The following is a 17,306-nucleotide window of genomic DNA, read 5'->3' on the forward strand; positions in this document are numbered from 1 at the left end:
GCCTACATCTGTACTCTACTATAAATGTCACATAATGCAAAATGAAAGCTGGTTACTATGGAATGACAGCTGTTTTATTAGCTATCCCCAAGCAAAAATAGCAATAAAGCAGTGCATTTAAGCTTCCGATTTTTCTATGATCTCCTAAGCGGACTCACTAATCCTTTTTCCATATGTGACCGCCTACATCTGTACTCTACTATACATGTCAAATAATGCAGAGTGACGGCTGGTTACTATGGAATGACATCTGTTTTATTCGCCATCTCAATCAAAAATAGCATTAAGTCTGTGCATATGTCTCATTTAAGAACCCCGTTTTTTCTATGATCCCCTAAGCGATCTCACTAATCCTTTTCCATATGTGACCGACTACAGCTGTACTCTAATATACTTGTCACATAATGCGGAATGACAGCTGGTTACTATGGAATGACAGCTGTTTTACTCGACATCCCTAAGCAAAAATAGCATTAAAGCAGTGCATATGTCCCATTTAAACCCCTGATTTTTCTATGATCCGCTAAGCGCTCTCACTGATCCTATTCCATATGTGACCGATTACATCTGTACTCTACTATACATGTCACATAATGAGGAATTACGTCTGGTTACTATAGAATGACAGCTCTTTTATTCGCCATCTCATTAAAAAAATACCATGAAGTCTGTTCATATGTCCCATTTAAGACCCCCCGGTTTTTCTATGATCCCCTAAGCGGACTCACTAATCCTTTTTCCATATGTGACCGCCTACATCTGTACTCTACTATACATGTCACATAATGCGGAATGATTGCTGGTTACTATGGAATAACAGCTGTTTTATTTGCCATCTCAATCAAAAATAGCATTAAGTCTGTGCATATGTTCAATTTAGGACCCGCGTTTTTCTATGATTCCCTAAGCACACTCACTAATCCTTTTCCATATGTGACGGACTACAGCTGTACTCTAATATACTTGTCACATAATGTGGAATGACGGCTGTTTACCATGGATTGACAGCTGTTTTATTCGCCATCTTCAAGCAAAAATAGCATTAAAGCAGTGCATATGTCCCATTTAAATCCCTGATTTTACTTTGATCCCCTAAGTGATCTCATTAATCCTTTTCCATTTGTGACCACCTACATCTATTCTCTAGTATACATATCACATAATGCGGAATGACGGCTGTTTACTATGGAATGACAGCTGTTTTATTTGCCATCCCTAAGCAAAAATAGCTTTAAAGTAGTGCATATGTTCCATTTAAGCCCTCGATTTTTCTATGATCCCCTAAGTGCACTCACTAATCCTTTTCCATATGTGACCACCTACATCTATACTCAGGGTCGGACTGGCCTTATAGGGGTAGCAGGGAAACCACCGGTAGGCCCCACTGCCTGAGGGCCCACTCCTTCCTCTAGGGATCAGGTTCCAGACTGTGCACTTGTATTATACATGGTAGATATGTTGCATTACACTGCACAAGACTATTGTGCATTTCAAGCCTCTGTGGAGGCTGGCCACACCCCCTGTGGAGTGTGGCCACACCCCTAAGTATGAGCCCCTATCATGGCATTCCCCCGGTGGGCCCTTCATACCCCAGTCCGACACTGTCTATACTCTACTATACATATCACAAAATGCGGAATGACAGCTGGTTACTATGGAATGACAGCTGTTTTATTCGCCATCCCTAATAAAAAAAATAGCATTAAGTCAGTGCATATGTCCCATTTAAACCCCCGATTTTTCTATGATCCCCTAAGTGCACTCACTAATCTTTTTCCATATGTGACTGACTACATCTGTACTCTACCATACATGTCACATAATGCGTAATGACAGCTGTTTACTATGTAATGACAGGTGTTTTATTCATCTTCCCTAAGCAAATATAGCTTTAAAGCAGTGCATATGTCCCATTTAAGCTTCCGATTTGTCTATGATCCCCTAAGCGGACTCACTAATCCTTTTCCACATGTGACCGCCTACATCTGAACTCTACTAAACATGTCACATAATGCGGAATGACGACTGGTTACTATGGAATAACAGCGGTTTTATTTGCCATCCCTAAGCAAAAATAGCATTAAAGCAGCGCATATGTCCCATTTTAAACCCCCAATTTTTCTATGATTCCCTAAATGCACTCACTAATCCTTTTCCATATGTGACTGCCAGTGCCTACATCTGTACTCTACTATACATATCACATAACGCGGAATGACAGCTGGTTACTCTGAAATGACAGTTGTTTTATTCGCGATCCATGATCAAAAAATAGCATTGTCAGTGCATATGTCCCATAAAACCCACTTTATTTCTATGATCCCCTAAGTGCACTCACTAATCCTTTCCCATATGTGACCGCCTACATCTGTACTGTACTAAACTTGTCACATAATGCGGAATGACGGCTGGCTACTATGGAATGACAGCTGTTTTATTCGCCATCCCTAAGCAAAAATAGCTTTAAAGCAGTGCATATGTCCCATTTAAACCTCCAATTTTTCTATGATCCCCCAAGCGGTCTCACTAATCCTTTTCCATATGTGACCGCCTACATCTGTACTCTACTATACATGTCACATAATGCGGAATGACGGCTGGTTACTATGGAATGACAGCTGTTTTATTCGCCATCTCATTAAAAAAATAGCATGAAGTCTGTTCATATGTCCCATTTAAGACCCCCCGGTTTTACTATGATCCCCTAAGCGCACTCACTAATCATTTTCCATATGTGACTAACTAGTAACTATAGCTGTACTCTACTATACACATACCTCCGAACTATCCCGCTTTCAGCGGGACAGTCCCGCTATCATAGGTGTGCGCAGGGGGGGTGCCTGGTGCGCACAGGCACCCCCTAATGTCTGGAACCCCGATCTCACATGCCTGATGCAGTGATCGCCGAGCAGGCTGATTACTGTCCCCTCTGCGCTGCACCCTGTCAGGAATGCATTACTGACTGGATGCCTGGGTTAATCAAGGGTGCCACTGACACCGGCTTTCAAATTCCCAGCTCCACCTCCATGTACAAAAACAGTGTGATGTGACGTTATTACTAGTGATGTGCACCGAAAATTTTTCGGGTTTTGTGTTTTGGTTTTGGGTTCGGTTCCGCGGCCGTGTTTTGGGTTCGACCGCGTTTTGGCAAAACCTCACCGAATTTTTTTTGTCGGATGCGGGTGTGTTTTGGATTCGGGTGTTTTTTTCAAAAAACCCTAAAAAACAGCTTAAATCATAGAATTTGGGGGTCATTTTGATCCCAAAGTATTATTAACCTCAAAAACCATAATTTACACTCATTTTCAGTCTATTCTGAATACCTCACACCTCACAATATTATTTTTAGTCCTAAAATTTGCACCTAGGTCGCTGGATGACTAAGCTAAGCGACCCTAGTGGCCGACACAAACACCGGGCCCATCTAGGAGTGGCACTGCAGTGTCACGCAGGATGTCCCTTCTAAAAAACCCTCCCCAAACAGCACATGACGCAAAGAAAAAAAGAGGCGCAATGAGGTAGCTGTGTGAGTAAGATAAGCGACCCTAGTGGCCGACACAAACATCGGGCCCATCTAGGAGTGGCACTGCAGTGTCACGCAGGATGTCCCTTCCAAAAAACCCTCCCCAAACAGCACATGACGCAAAGAAAAAAAGAGGCGCAATGAGGTAGCTGTGTGAGTAAGATAAGCGACCCTAGTGGCCGACACAAACACCGGGCCCATCTAGGAGTGGCACTGCAGTGTCACGCAGGATGTCCCTTCCAAAAAACCCTCCCCAAACAGCACATGACGCAAAGAAAAAAAGAGGCGCAATGAGGTAGCTGTGTGTGTAAGATAAGCGACCCTAGTGGCCGACACAAACACCGGGCCCATCTAGGAGTGTCACTGCAGTGTCACGCAGGATGTCCCTTCCAAAAAACCCTCCCCAAACAGCACATGACGCAAAGAAAAATTAAAGAAAAAAGAGGTGCAAGATGGAATTGTCCTTGGGCCCTCCCACCCACCCTTATGTTGTATAAACAGGACATGCACACTTTAACCAACCCATCATTTCAGTGACAGGGTCTGCCACACGACTGTGACTGATATGACGGGTTGGTTTGGACCCCCACCAAAAAAGAAGCAATTAATCTCTCCTTGCACAAACTGGCTCTACAGAGGCAAGATGTCCACCTCATCATCATCCTCCAATATATCACCGTGTACATCCCCCTCCTCACAGATTATCAATTCGTCCCCACTGGAATCCACCATCTCAGCTCCCTGTGTACTTTGTGGAGGCAATTGCTGCTGGTCAATGTCTCCGCGGAGGAATTGATTATAATTCATTTTAATGAACATCATCTTCTCCACATTTTCTGGATGTAACCTCGTACGCCGATTGCTGACAAGGTGAGCGGCGGCACTAAACACTCTTTCGGAGTACACACTTGTGGGAGGGCAACTTAGGTAGAATAAAGCCAGTTTGTGCAAGGGCCTCCAAATTGCCTCTTTTTCCTGCCAGTATAAGTACGGACTGTGTGACGTGCCTACTTGGATGCGGTCACTCATATAATCCTCCACCATTCTTTCAATGTTGAGAGAATCATATGCAGTGACAGTAGACGACATGTCCGTAATCGTTGTCAGGTCCTTCAGTCCGGACCAGATGTCAGCATCAGCAGTCGCTCCAGACTGCCCTGCATCACCGCCAGCGGGTGGGCTCGGAATTCTGAGCCTTTTCCTCGCACCCCCAGTTGCGGGAGAATGTGAAGGAGGAGATGTTGACAGGTCGCGTTCCGCTTGACTTGACAATTTTCTCACCAGCAGGTCTTTCAACCCCAGCAGACTTGTGTCTGCCGGAAAGAGAGATCCAAGGTAGGCTTTAAATCTAGGATCGAGCACGGTGGCCAAAATGTAGTGCTCTGATTTCAACAGATTGACCACCCGTGAATCCTTGTTAAGCGAATTAAGGGCTCCATCCACAAGTCCCACATGCCTAGCGGAATCGCTCCGTGTTAGCTCCTCCTTCAATGTCTCCAGCTTCTTCTGCAAAAGCCTGATGAGGGGAATGACCTGACTCAGGCTGGCAGTGTCTGAACTGACTTCACGTGTGGCAAGTTCAAAGGGCATCAGAACCTTGCACAACGTTGAAATCATTCTCCACTGCGCTTGAGACAGGTGCATTCCACCTCCTATATCGTGCTCAATTGTATAGGCTTGAATGGCCTTTTGCTGCTCCTCCAACCTCTGAAGCATATAGAGGGTTGAATTCCACCTCGTTACCACTTCTTGCTTCAGATGATGGCAGGGCAGGTTCAGTAGTTTTTGGTGGTGCTCCAGTCTTCTGTACGTGGTGCCTGTACGCCGAAAGTGTCCCGCAATTCTGGCCACCGACAGCATCTCTTGCACGCCCCTGTCGTTTTTTTAAAAATTCTGCACCACCAAATTCAAGGTATGTGCACAACATGGGACGTGCTGGAATTTGCCCATATTTAATGCACACACAATATTGCTGGCGTTGTCCGATGCCACAAATCCACAGGAGAGTCCAATTGGGGTAAGCCATTCCGCGATGATCTTCCTCAGTTGCCGTAAGAGGTTTTCAGCTGTGTGCGTATTCTGGAAACCGGTGATACAAAGCGTAGCCTGCCTAGGAAAGAGTTGGCGTTTTGCGAGATGCTGCTACTGGTGCCGCCGCTGCTGTTCTTGCGGCGGGAGTCCATACATCTACCCAGTGGGCTGTCACAGTCATATAGTCCTGACCCTGCCCTGCTCCACTTGTCCACATGTCCGTGGTTTAAGTGGACATTGGGTACAACTGCATTTTTTAGGACACTGGTGAGTCTTTTTCTGACGTCCGTGTACATTCTCAGTATCGCCTGCCTAGAGAAGTGGAACCTAGATGGTATTTGGTAACGGGGGCACACTGCCTCAATAAATTGTCTAGTTCCCTGTGAACTAACGGCGGATACCGGACGCACGTCTAACACCAACATAGTTGTCAAGGCCTCAGTTATCCGCTTTGCAGCAGGATGACTGCTGTGATATTTCATCTTCCTCGCAAAGGACTGTTGAACAGTCAATTGCTTACTGGAAGTAGTACAAGTGGGCTTACGACTTCCCCTCTGGGATGACCATCGACTCCCTGCAGCAACAACAGCAAGCGCCAGCAGCAGTAGGCGTTACACGCAAGGATGCATCGGAGGAATCCCAGGCAGGAGAGGACTCGTCAGAATTGCCAGTGACATGGCCTGCAGGACTATTGGCATTCCTGGGGAAGGAGGAAATTGACACTGAGGGAGTTGGTGGGGTGGTTTGCGTGAGCTTGGTTACAAGAGGAAGGGATTTACTGGTCAGTGGACTGCTTCCGCTGTCGCCCAAAGTTTTTGAACTTGTCACTGACTTATTATGAATGCGCTGCAGGTGACGTATAAGGGAGGATGTTCCGAGGTGGTTAACGTCCTTACCCCTACTTATTACAGCTTGACAAAGGCAACACACGGCTTGACACCTGTTGTCCGCTTTTCTGTTGAAATACCTCCACACTGAAGAGCTGATTTTTTTGGTATTTTCACCAGGCATGTCAACGGCCATATTCCTCCCACGGACAACAGGTGTCTCCCCGGGTGCCTGACTTAAACAAACCACCTCACCATCAGAATCCTCCTGGTCAATTTCCTCCCCAGCGCCAGCAACACCCATATCCTCCTCATCCTGGTGTACTTCAACACTGACATCTTCAATCTGACTATCAGGAACTGGACTGCGGGTGCTCCTTCCAGCACTTGCAGGGGGCGTGCAAATGGTGGAAGGCGCATGCTCTTCACGTCCAGTGTTGGGAAGGTCAGGCATCGCAACCGACACAATTGGACTCTCCTTGTGGATTTGGGATTTCGAAGAACGCACAGTTCTTTGCTGTGCTTTTGCCAGCTTGAGTCTTTTCAGTTTTCTAGCGAGAGGCTGAGTGCTTCCATCCTCATGTGAAGCTGAACCACTAGCCATGAACATAGGCCAGGGCCTCAGCCGTTCCTTGCCACTCCGTGTGGTAAATGGCATATTGGCAAGTTTACGCTTCTCCTCCGACAATTTTATTTTAGGTTTTGGAGTCCTTTTTTTACTGATATTTGGTGTTTTGGATTTGACATGCTCTGTACTATGACATTGGGCATCGGCCTTGGCAGACGACGTTGCTGGCATTTCATCGTCTCGGCCATGACTAGTGGCAGCAGCTTCAGCACGAGGTGGAAGTGGATCTTGATCTTTCCCTAATTTTGGAACCTCAACATTTTTGTTCTCCATATTTTAATAGGCACAACTAAAAGGCACCTCAGGTAAACAATGGAGATGGATGGATACTAGTATACTTATGGATGGACTGCCGAGTGCCGACACAGAGGTAGCTACAGCCGTGGACTACCGTACTGTACTGTGTCTGCTGCTAATATAGACTGGTTGATAATGAGATGTAGTATGTATAAAGAAGAAAGAAGAAAAAAACCACGGGTAGGTGGTATACAATTATGGATGGACTGCCGAGTGCCGACACAGAGATAGCTACAGCCGTGGACTACCGTACTGTACTGTGTCTGCTGCTAATATAGACTGGATGATAATGAGATGTAGTATGTATAAAGAAGAAAGAAAAAAAAACCACGGGTAGGTGGTATACAATTATGGATGGACTGCCGAGTACCGACACAGAGGTAGCTACAGCCGTGGACTACCGTACTGTACTGTGTCTGCTGCTAATATAGACTGGATGATAATGAGATGTAGTATGTATAAAGAAGAAAGAAAAAAAAAACCACGGGTAGGTGGTATACAATTATGGATGGACTGCCGAGTGCCGACACAGAGGTAGCTACAGCCGTGGACTACCGTACTGTACTGTGTCTGCTGCTAATATAGACTGGTTGATAATGAGATGTAGTATGTATAAAGAAGAAAGAAGAAAAAAACCACGGGTAGGTGGTATACAATTATGGATGGACTGCCGAGTGCCGACACAGAGATAGCTACAGCCGTGGACTACCGTACTGTACTGTGTCTGCTGCTAATATAGACTGGATGATAATGAGATGTAGTATGTATAAAGAAGAAAGAAAAAAAAACCACGGGTAGGTGGTATACAATTATGGATGGACTGCCGAGTACCGACACAGAGGTAGCTACAGCCGTGGACTACCGTACTGTACTGTGTCTGCTGCTAATATAGACTGGATGATAATGAGATGTAGTATGTATAAAGAAGAAAGAAGAAAAAAAACCACGGGTAGGTGGTATACAATTATGGATGGACTGCCGAGTGCCGACACAGAGGTAGCTACAGCCGTGGACTACCGTACTGTACTGTGTCTGCTGCTAATATAGACTGGTTGATAATGAGATGTAGTATGTATAAAGAAGAAAGAAAAAAAAAACCACGGGTAGGTGGTATACAATTATGGATGGACTGCCGAGTGCCGACACAGAGGTAGCTACAGCCGTGGACTACCGTACTGTACTGTGTCTGCTGCTAATATAGACTGGATGATAATGAGATGTAGTATGTATAAAGAAGAAAGAAAAAAAAAACCACGGGTAGGTGGTATACAATTATGGATGGACTGCCGAGTGCCGACACAGAGGTAGCTACAGCCGTGGACTACCGTACTGTACTGTGTCTGCTGCTAATATAGACTGGATGATAATGAGATGTAGTATGTATAAAGAAGAAAGAAAAAAAAAACCACGGGTAGGTGGTATACAATTATGGATGGACTGCCGAGTGCCGACACAGAGGTAGCTACAGCCGTGGACTACCGTACTGTACTGTGTCTGCTGCTAATATAGACTGGTTGATAATGAGATGTAGTATGTATAAAGAAGAAAGAAAAAAAAAACCACGGGTAGGTGGTATACAATTATGGATGGACTGCCGAGTGCCGACACAGAGGTAGCTACAGCCGTGGACTACCGTACTGTACTGTGTCTGCTGCTAATATAGACTGGATGATAATGAGATGTAGTATGTATAAAGAAGAAAGAAAAAAAAACCACGGGTAGGTGGTATACAATTATGGATGGACTGCCGAGTGCCGACACAGAGGTAGCTACAGCCGTGGACTACCGTACTGTACTGTGTCTGCTGCTAATATAGACTGGTTGATAATGAGATGTAGTATGTATAAAGAAGAAAGAAAGAAAAAAACCACGGGTAGGTGGTATACAATTATGGATGGACTGCCGAGTGCCGAGTGCCGACACAGAGGTAGCTACAGCCGTGGACTACCGTACTGTACTGTGTCTGCTGCTAATATAGACTGGATGATAATGAGATGTAGTATGTATAAAGAAGAAAGAAAAAAAAAAACACGGGTTGGTGGTATACAATTATGGATGGACTGCCGAGTGCCGACACAGAGGTAGCTACAGCCGTGGACTACCGTACTGTACTGTGTCTGCTGCTAATATAGACTGGATGATAATGAGATGTAGTATGTATGTATAAAGAAGAAAGAAAAAAAAAACCACGGGTAGGTGGTATACAATTATGGATGGACTGCCGAGTGCCGACACAGAGGTAGCTACAGCCGTGAACTACCGTACTGTGTCTGCTGCTAATATAGACTGGTTGATAATGAGATGTAGTATGTATAAAGAAGAAAGAAAAAAAAAACCACGGGTAGGTGGTATACAATTATGGATGGACTGCCGAGTGCCGACACAGAGGTAGCTACAGCCGTGGACTACCGTACTGTACTGTGTCTGCTGCTAATATAGACTGGATGATAATGAGATGTAGTATGTATAAAGAAGAAAGAAAAAAAAACCACGGGTAGGTGGTATACAATTATGGATGGACTGCCGAGTACCGACACAGAGGTAGCTACAGCCGTTGACTACCGTACTGTACTGTGTCTGCTGCTAATATAGACTGGATGATAATGAGATGTAGTATGTATAAAGAAGAAAGAAGAAAAAAAACCACGGGTAGGTGGTATACAATTATGGATGGACTGCCGAGTGCCGACACAGAGGTAGCTACAGCCGTGGACTACCGTACTGTACTGTGTCTGCTGCTAATATAGACTGGTTGATAATGAGATGTAGTATGTATAAAGAAGAAAGAAAAAAAAAACCACGGGTAGGTGGTATACAATTATGGATGGACTGCCGAGTGCCGACACAGAGGTAGCTACAGCCGTGGACTACCGTACTGTACTGTGTCTGCTGCTAATATAGACTGGATGATAATGAGATGTAGTATGTATAAAGAAGAAAGAAAAAAAAAACCACGGGTAGGTGGTATACAATTATGGATGGACTGCCGAGTGCCGACACAGAGGTAGCTACAGCCGTGGACTACCGTACTGTACTGTGTCTGCTGCTAATATAGACTGGATGATAATGAGATGTAGTATGTATAAAGAAGAAAGAAAAAAAAAACCACGGGTAGGTGGTATACAATTATGGATGGACTGCCGAGTGCCGACACAGAGGTAGCTACAGCCGTGGACTACCGTACTGTACTGTGTCTGCTGCTAATATAGACTGGTTGATAATGAGATGTAGTATGTATAAAGAAGAAAGAAAAAAAAAACCACGGGTAGGTGGTATACAATTATGGATGGACTGCCGAGTGCCGACACAGAGGTAGCTACAGCCGTGGACTACCGTACTGTACTGTGTCTGCTGCTAATATAGACTGGATGATAATGAGATGTAGTATGTATAAAGAAGAAAGAAAAAAAAAACCACGGGTAGGTGGTATACAATTATGGATGGACTGCCGAGTGCCGACACAGAGGTAGCTACAGCCGTGGACTACCGTACTGTACTGTGTCTGCTGCTAATATAGACTGGTTGATAATGAGATGTAGTATGTATAAAGAAGAAAGAAAAAAAAAAACCACGGGTAGGTGGTATACAATTATGGATGGACTGCCGAGTGCCGAGTGCCGACACAGAGGTAGCTACAGCCGTGGACTACCGTACTGTACTGTGTCTGCTGCTAATATAGACTGGATGATAATGAGATGTAGTATGTATAAAGAAGAAAGAAAAAAAAAACCACGGGTTGGTGGTATACAATTATGGATGGACTGCCGAGTGCCGACACAGAGGTAGCTACAGCCGTGGACTACCGTACTGTACTGTGTCTGCTGCTAATATAGACTGGATGATAATGAGATGTAGTATGTATGTATAAAGAAGAAAGAAAAAAAAAACCACGGGTAGGTGGTATACAATTATGGATGGACTGCCGAGTGCCGACACAGAGGTAGCTACAGCCGTGAACTACCGTACTGTGTCTGCTGCTAATATAGACTGGTTGATAATGAGATGTAGTATGTATAAAGAAGAAAGAAAAAAAAAACCACGGGTAGGTGGTATACAATTATGGATGGACTGCCGAGTGCCGACACAGAGGTAGCTACAGCCGTGGACTACCGTACTGTACTGTGTCTGCTGCTAATATAGACTGGATGATAATGAGATGTAGTATGTATAAAGAAGAAAGAAAAAAAAACCCACGGGTAGGTGGTATACAATTATGGATGGACTGCCGAGTGCCGACACAGAGGTAGCTACAGCCGTGAACTACCGTACTGTGTCTGCTGCTAGTATAGACTGGATGATAAATAATGATATAAAAAATATATATATATCACTACTGCAGCCGGACAGGTATATATTATATAATGACGGACCTGCTGGACACTGTCTGTCAGCAGAATGAGTTTTTTAATTTTTATAGAATAAAAAAACACCACACAAGTCACACGACGAGTGTACTTTTTCAGGCAGACATTCAATCACAATATACTATACTGGTGGTCAGTGTGGTCAGGTCACTGGTCACAGTGGTCAGTGGTCAGTCACACTGGCAGTGGCACTCTGGCAGCAAAAGTGTGCACTGTTTAATATGTACTCCTGGCTCCTGCTATAACCTATAACTGCTCCCCAGTCTCCCCCACAATTAAGCTGTGTGAGCACTGTCAGATATTATACATAGATGATGCAGCACACTGGGCTGAGCACAGATATGGTATGTGAGTGTGACTGAGTCACTGTGGATCGTTTTTTTCAGGCAGAGAACAAGAACAGAACGGATTATTAAATAATAATAAATGATAAAACTGCACTGGTGGTCAGGTCACTGGTCATCAGTCACTAGTATAACTCCTCCTAAGCTCCAGTAAGTAAATGAAGTGTCTCACTTTCACTCTCCTATCTATTTTAATTTCTAAACGGAGAGGACGCCAGCCACGTCCTCTCCCTATCAATCTCAATGCACGTGTGAAAATGGCCGCGACGCGCGGCTCCTTATATAGAATCCGAGTCTCGCGATAGAATCCGAGCCTCACGAGAATCCGACAGCGTGATGATGACGTTCGGGCGCGCTCGGGTTAACCGAGCAAGGCGGGAAGATCCGAGTCGCTCGGACCCGTGTAAAAAAACATGAAGTTCGGGCGGGTTCGGATTCAGAGAAACCGAACCCGCTCATCTCTACTGCTAATATAGACTGGATGATTGATAATGAGATGAAATCAATATATATATGTATGTATATATAATATCACTAGTACTGCAGCCGGACAGGTAGATAATATATTTATTAGGTAATGATGACTGATGACGGACCTGCTGGACACTGTCAGCTCAGCAGCACCGCAGACTGCTACAGTAAGCTACTATACTATAGTAGTATGTACAAAGAAGAAAGAAAAAAAAAAACCACGGGTAGGTGGTATACAATTATGGATGGACTGCCGAGTGCCGACACAGAGGTAGCTACAGCCGTGGACTAACGTACTGTGTCTGCTGCTAATATAGAGTCTAGACTGGATGATAAATTATTGATAATGAGATGAAATCAATATAATATCACTAGTACTGCAGCCGGACAGGTACTATATATATTTATTATGTAATGACTGATGACGGACCTGCTGGACACTGTCAGGTCAGCAGCACCGCAGACTGCTACAGTAAGCTACTATAGTAGTATGTATAAAGAAGAATGAAAAAAAAAAAAACCACGGGTAGGTGGTATACAATATTATATATATATATATATATATATATTATATACAATTATATATATATATATATATATTAAACTGGTGGTGATTGATTATTAAACTGGTGGTCAGGTCACGTTGCAACTTGCAACTAGTACTCCGAGTCCTAAGCAGACAATCACAAAATATATTATTATACTGGTGGTCAGTGTGGTCACAACAATGGCAGTGTGGCACTGACTCTGGCAGCAAAAGTGTGCACTGTACGTTATATGTACTCCTGAGTCCTGCTCTCAGACTCTAACTGCTCCCCACTGTCAGTGTCTCCCCCACAAGTCAGATAATTAATACAATACACAGTCACACTATCTAATCTATATCACTTCAGCAAGTAGTATAGTAGTATAGTAGTACTCCTCCTAATAGTAATAATGCTCCCCAAAATACTGTGTCTCTCTCGTCTCTACTGTGTCTCTCTCTTCTCTAAACGGAGAGGACGCCAGCCACGTCCTCTCCCTATGACTCTCAATGCACGTGTGAAAATGGCGGCGACGCGCGGCTCCTTATATAGAATCCGAGTCTCGCGAGAATCCGACAGCGGGATGATGACGTTCGGGCGCGCTCGGGTTAACCGAGCAAGGCGGGAAGATCCGAGTCGCTCGGACCCGTGAAGAAAAAACTGAAGTTCGGGCGGGTTCGGATTCAGAGGAACCGAACCCGCTCATCACTAGTTATTACGTCATGCTGCTCGCATGCCCACCCGTCAAACCTGCCACATACACACCTCTCTCCTTCTATGCTATGCCAACGCCAGCCACTGATGAGGAGCAGCATGCAGCCAGCATTCCTCTTAGGAAGACAAATTCAATACTAGCAGACGGCCGGCAGCAGCATTGACACGTCACTCATTTTTCCAGCAGCATCAGTACTAGTCTGCGACAGTCAGTGTCAGTGAGTGACTGACTTGTAAGTAAGCTGCTGCACCTTGCAGGGGAAAGAGAGGGGGAGCCAGACCAGGCTGAGGAGGAGCAGTGTAATTGCAGTGAGTGCCATCAGGGGTGTTTGTTTGGTGCACACCACATCTGACAATGTATCTGCTTTATTAGGATTGGTACAAGGATGGGTATTTTATATGTGTTGACCATCAATGGATGGTACTAAACACGCCCAAAAGGCGGTGCTAGACCCCCCCCCACGACGGTGCACCCCTTAATAAAATGTGCTGCGCACTCCAGTGCCCGCTATTCGGACCCTGTCCCGCTGTCCCACCCGCGGGGCAGCAGTATCCCGCGGGCTGGGGGGAAGTTGGGAGAGCCTTCGATCACCCGCAGCGCTGCTCTGCTCAGCAAAGCAGCAGGTGATCACTGAATGCTTGCTGTGCGCACGCGCACGGCACGTATTCATTGCTAGGAGGGGAGTGGGGGCTGCCCAGGTGCTCGAGGAGCGCTGGGCACGCCCCCAAAAGGCAGGAAAGCCGGTCCGTTTGGCGAGGCCACGCCCACTCGAGCTATGCCACGCCCATTGCGATCAAGATCACGACCCCTTTTCGGTCGGCGCGCGAATTCACCACGCGGGAGTCCCGATTACCTCCAGGCTAAAGTTGGATGGTATGTATACATGTCACATAATGTGGAATGACGGCTGGTTACTATGGAATGACAGTTGTTTTATTCGCCATCTCATTAAAAAAATAGCATGAAGTCTGTTCATATGTCCCATTTAAGACCCCCCGGTTTTTCTATGATCTCCTAAGCGCCACTCACTAATCCTTTTCCATATGTTACCGAATATAGCTGTACTCTACTATACATGTCACATAATGCGGAACGACGGCTGGTTACTATGGAATGACAGCTGTTTTACTCGCCATCCCTAAGCAAAAATTGCATTAAAGTAGTGCATATGTCCCATTTAAACCCACAATTTTTCTATGATCCCCTAAATGCACTCACTAATCCTTTTCCATATGTGACCGCCTACATTTGTACTCTACTATACATTTCACATAATGCAGAATGACAACTGGTTACTATGGAATAACAGCTGTTTTATTCACAATACCTAATAAAAAAAAAATAGCATTAAAGCAGTGCATATGGCCCATTTAAACCCCCGAGTTTTCTATGATCTCCTAACTGCATTCACTAATCCTTTTGCATATGTGACCGCATACATCTCTACTCTACTATACATGTCACATAATGCAGAATGACAGCTGGTTACTATGAAATGACAGCTGTTTTATTCGCTATCCCTAATCAAAAAACAGCATTAAGTCCATGCATATGTCCCATATAAAATCCACGTTTTTTTCTATGATCTCCTCAGTGCGCTTACTAATCCTTTCCCATATGTGACCGCCTACATCTGTACTGTAGTAAACTTGTCACATAATGCGGAATGACGGCTGGCTACTATTGAATGACAGCTGTTTTATTTGCCACCCCTAAGCAAAAATAGCATTAAAGCAGCGCATATGTCCCACATAAACCCCCAATTTTTCTATGATCCCCTAAATGCACTCACTAATCCTTTTCCATATGTGACCGCCTACATTTGTACTCTACTATACATGTCACATAATGCGAAATGAAAGCTGGTTACTATGAAATGACAGCTGTTTTATTCACTATCCCCAAGCAAGAATTAGTGATGTGCACCGGAAATTTTTCGGGTTTTGTGTTTTGGTTTTGGATTCGGTTCCGCGCCCGTGTTTTGGAATCGGACGCATTTTGCCACAACCTCCCTGAAAATTTTTTGTCGGATTCGGGTGTGTTTTGGATTCGGGTGTTTTTTTACAAAAACCCCTCAAAAATAGCTTAAATCATAGAATTTGGGGGTCATTTTGATCCCATAGTATTATTATCCTCAATAACCATAATTTACACTCATTTTCAGTCTATTCTGAACACCTCACACCTCACAATATTATTTTTAGTCCTAAAATTTGCACCGAGGTCACTAGATGGCTAAGCTAAGCGACGCAAGTGGCCGACACAAACACCTTGCCCATCTAGGAGTGGCACTGCAGTGTCAGGCAGGATGGCACTTCAAAAAAATAGTCCCCAAACAGCACATGATGCAAAGAAAAAAAGAGGCGCACCAAGGTCGCTGTGTGACTAAGCTAAGCGACACAAGTGGCCGACACAAACACCTGGCCCATCTAGGAGTGGCACTGCAGTTTTCTAGCGAGAGGATGAGTGCTTCCATCCTCATGTGAAGCTGAACCACTAGCCATGAACATAGGCCAGGGCCTCAGCCGTTCCTTGCCACTCCGTGTCGTAAATGGCATATTGGCAAGTTTACGCTTCTCCTCAGACGCTTTTAATTTTGATTTTTGGGTCATTTTACTGAACTTTTGTTTTTTGGATTTTACATGCTCTCTACTATGACATTGGGCATCAGCCTTGGCAGACGACGTTGATGGCATTTCATCATCTCGGCCATGACTAGTGGCAGCAGCTTCAGCACGAGGTGGAAGTGGATCTTGATCTTTCCCTATTTTACCCTCCACATTTTTGTTCTCCATTTTTTAATGTGTGGAATTATATGCCAGTATCAATAGCAATGGCCTACTACTATATATACTGCGCACAACTGAAATGCACCACAGGTATGGATGGATAGTATACTTGACGACATAGAGGTAGGTAGAGCAGTGGCCTTCCGTACCGTACTGCTATATAATATATATATACTGGTGGTCACTGTCAGCAAACTGCAAAACTAAAATGCACCACAGGTATAGAATCTAGATGGATAGTATACTTGATGACACAGAGGTAGGTAGAGCAGTGGCCTTCTGTACCGTACTGCTATATATATATACTGGTGGTCATTGTCAGCAAACTGCAAAACTAAAATGCACCACAGGTATAGAATCTAGATGGATAGTATACTTGACGACACAGAGGTAGGTAGAGCAGTGGCCTTCCATACCGTACTGCTATATATACTGGTGGTCACTGTCAGCAAACTGCAAAACTAAAATGCACCACAGGTATAGAATCTAGATGGATAGTATACTTGACGACACAGAGGTAGGTAGAGCAGTGGCCTTCCGTACCGTACTGCTATATATATATACTGGTGGTCACTGTCAGCAAACTGCAAAACTAAAATGCACCACAGGTATAGAATCTAGATGGATAGTATACTTGATGACACAGAGGTAGGTAGAGCAGGGGCCTTCCGTACCGTACTGCTATATATACTGGTGGTCACTGTCAGCAGACTGCAAAACTAAAATGCACCACAGGTATAGAATCTAGATGGATAGTGTACTTGACGACACAGAGGTAGGTAGAGCAGTGGCC

This window comes from Pseudophryne corroboree, chromosome 4 (assembly GCF_028390025.1).
Source record: "Pseudophryne corroboree isolate aPseCor3 chromosome 4, aPseCor3.hap2, whole genome shotgun sequence".
Lineage (NCBI taxonomy): Eukaryota > Metazoa > Chordata > Amphibia > Anura > Myobatrachidae > Pseudophryne > Pseudophryne corroboree.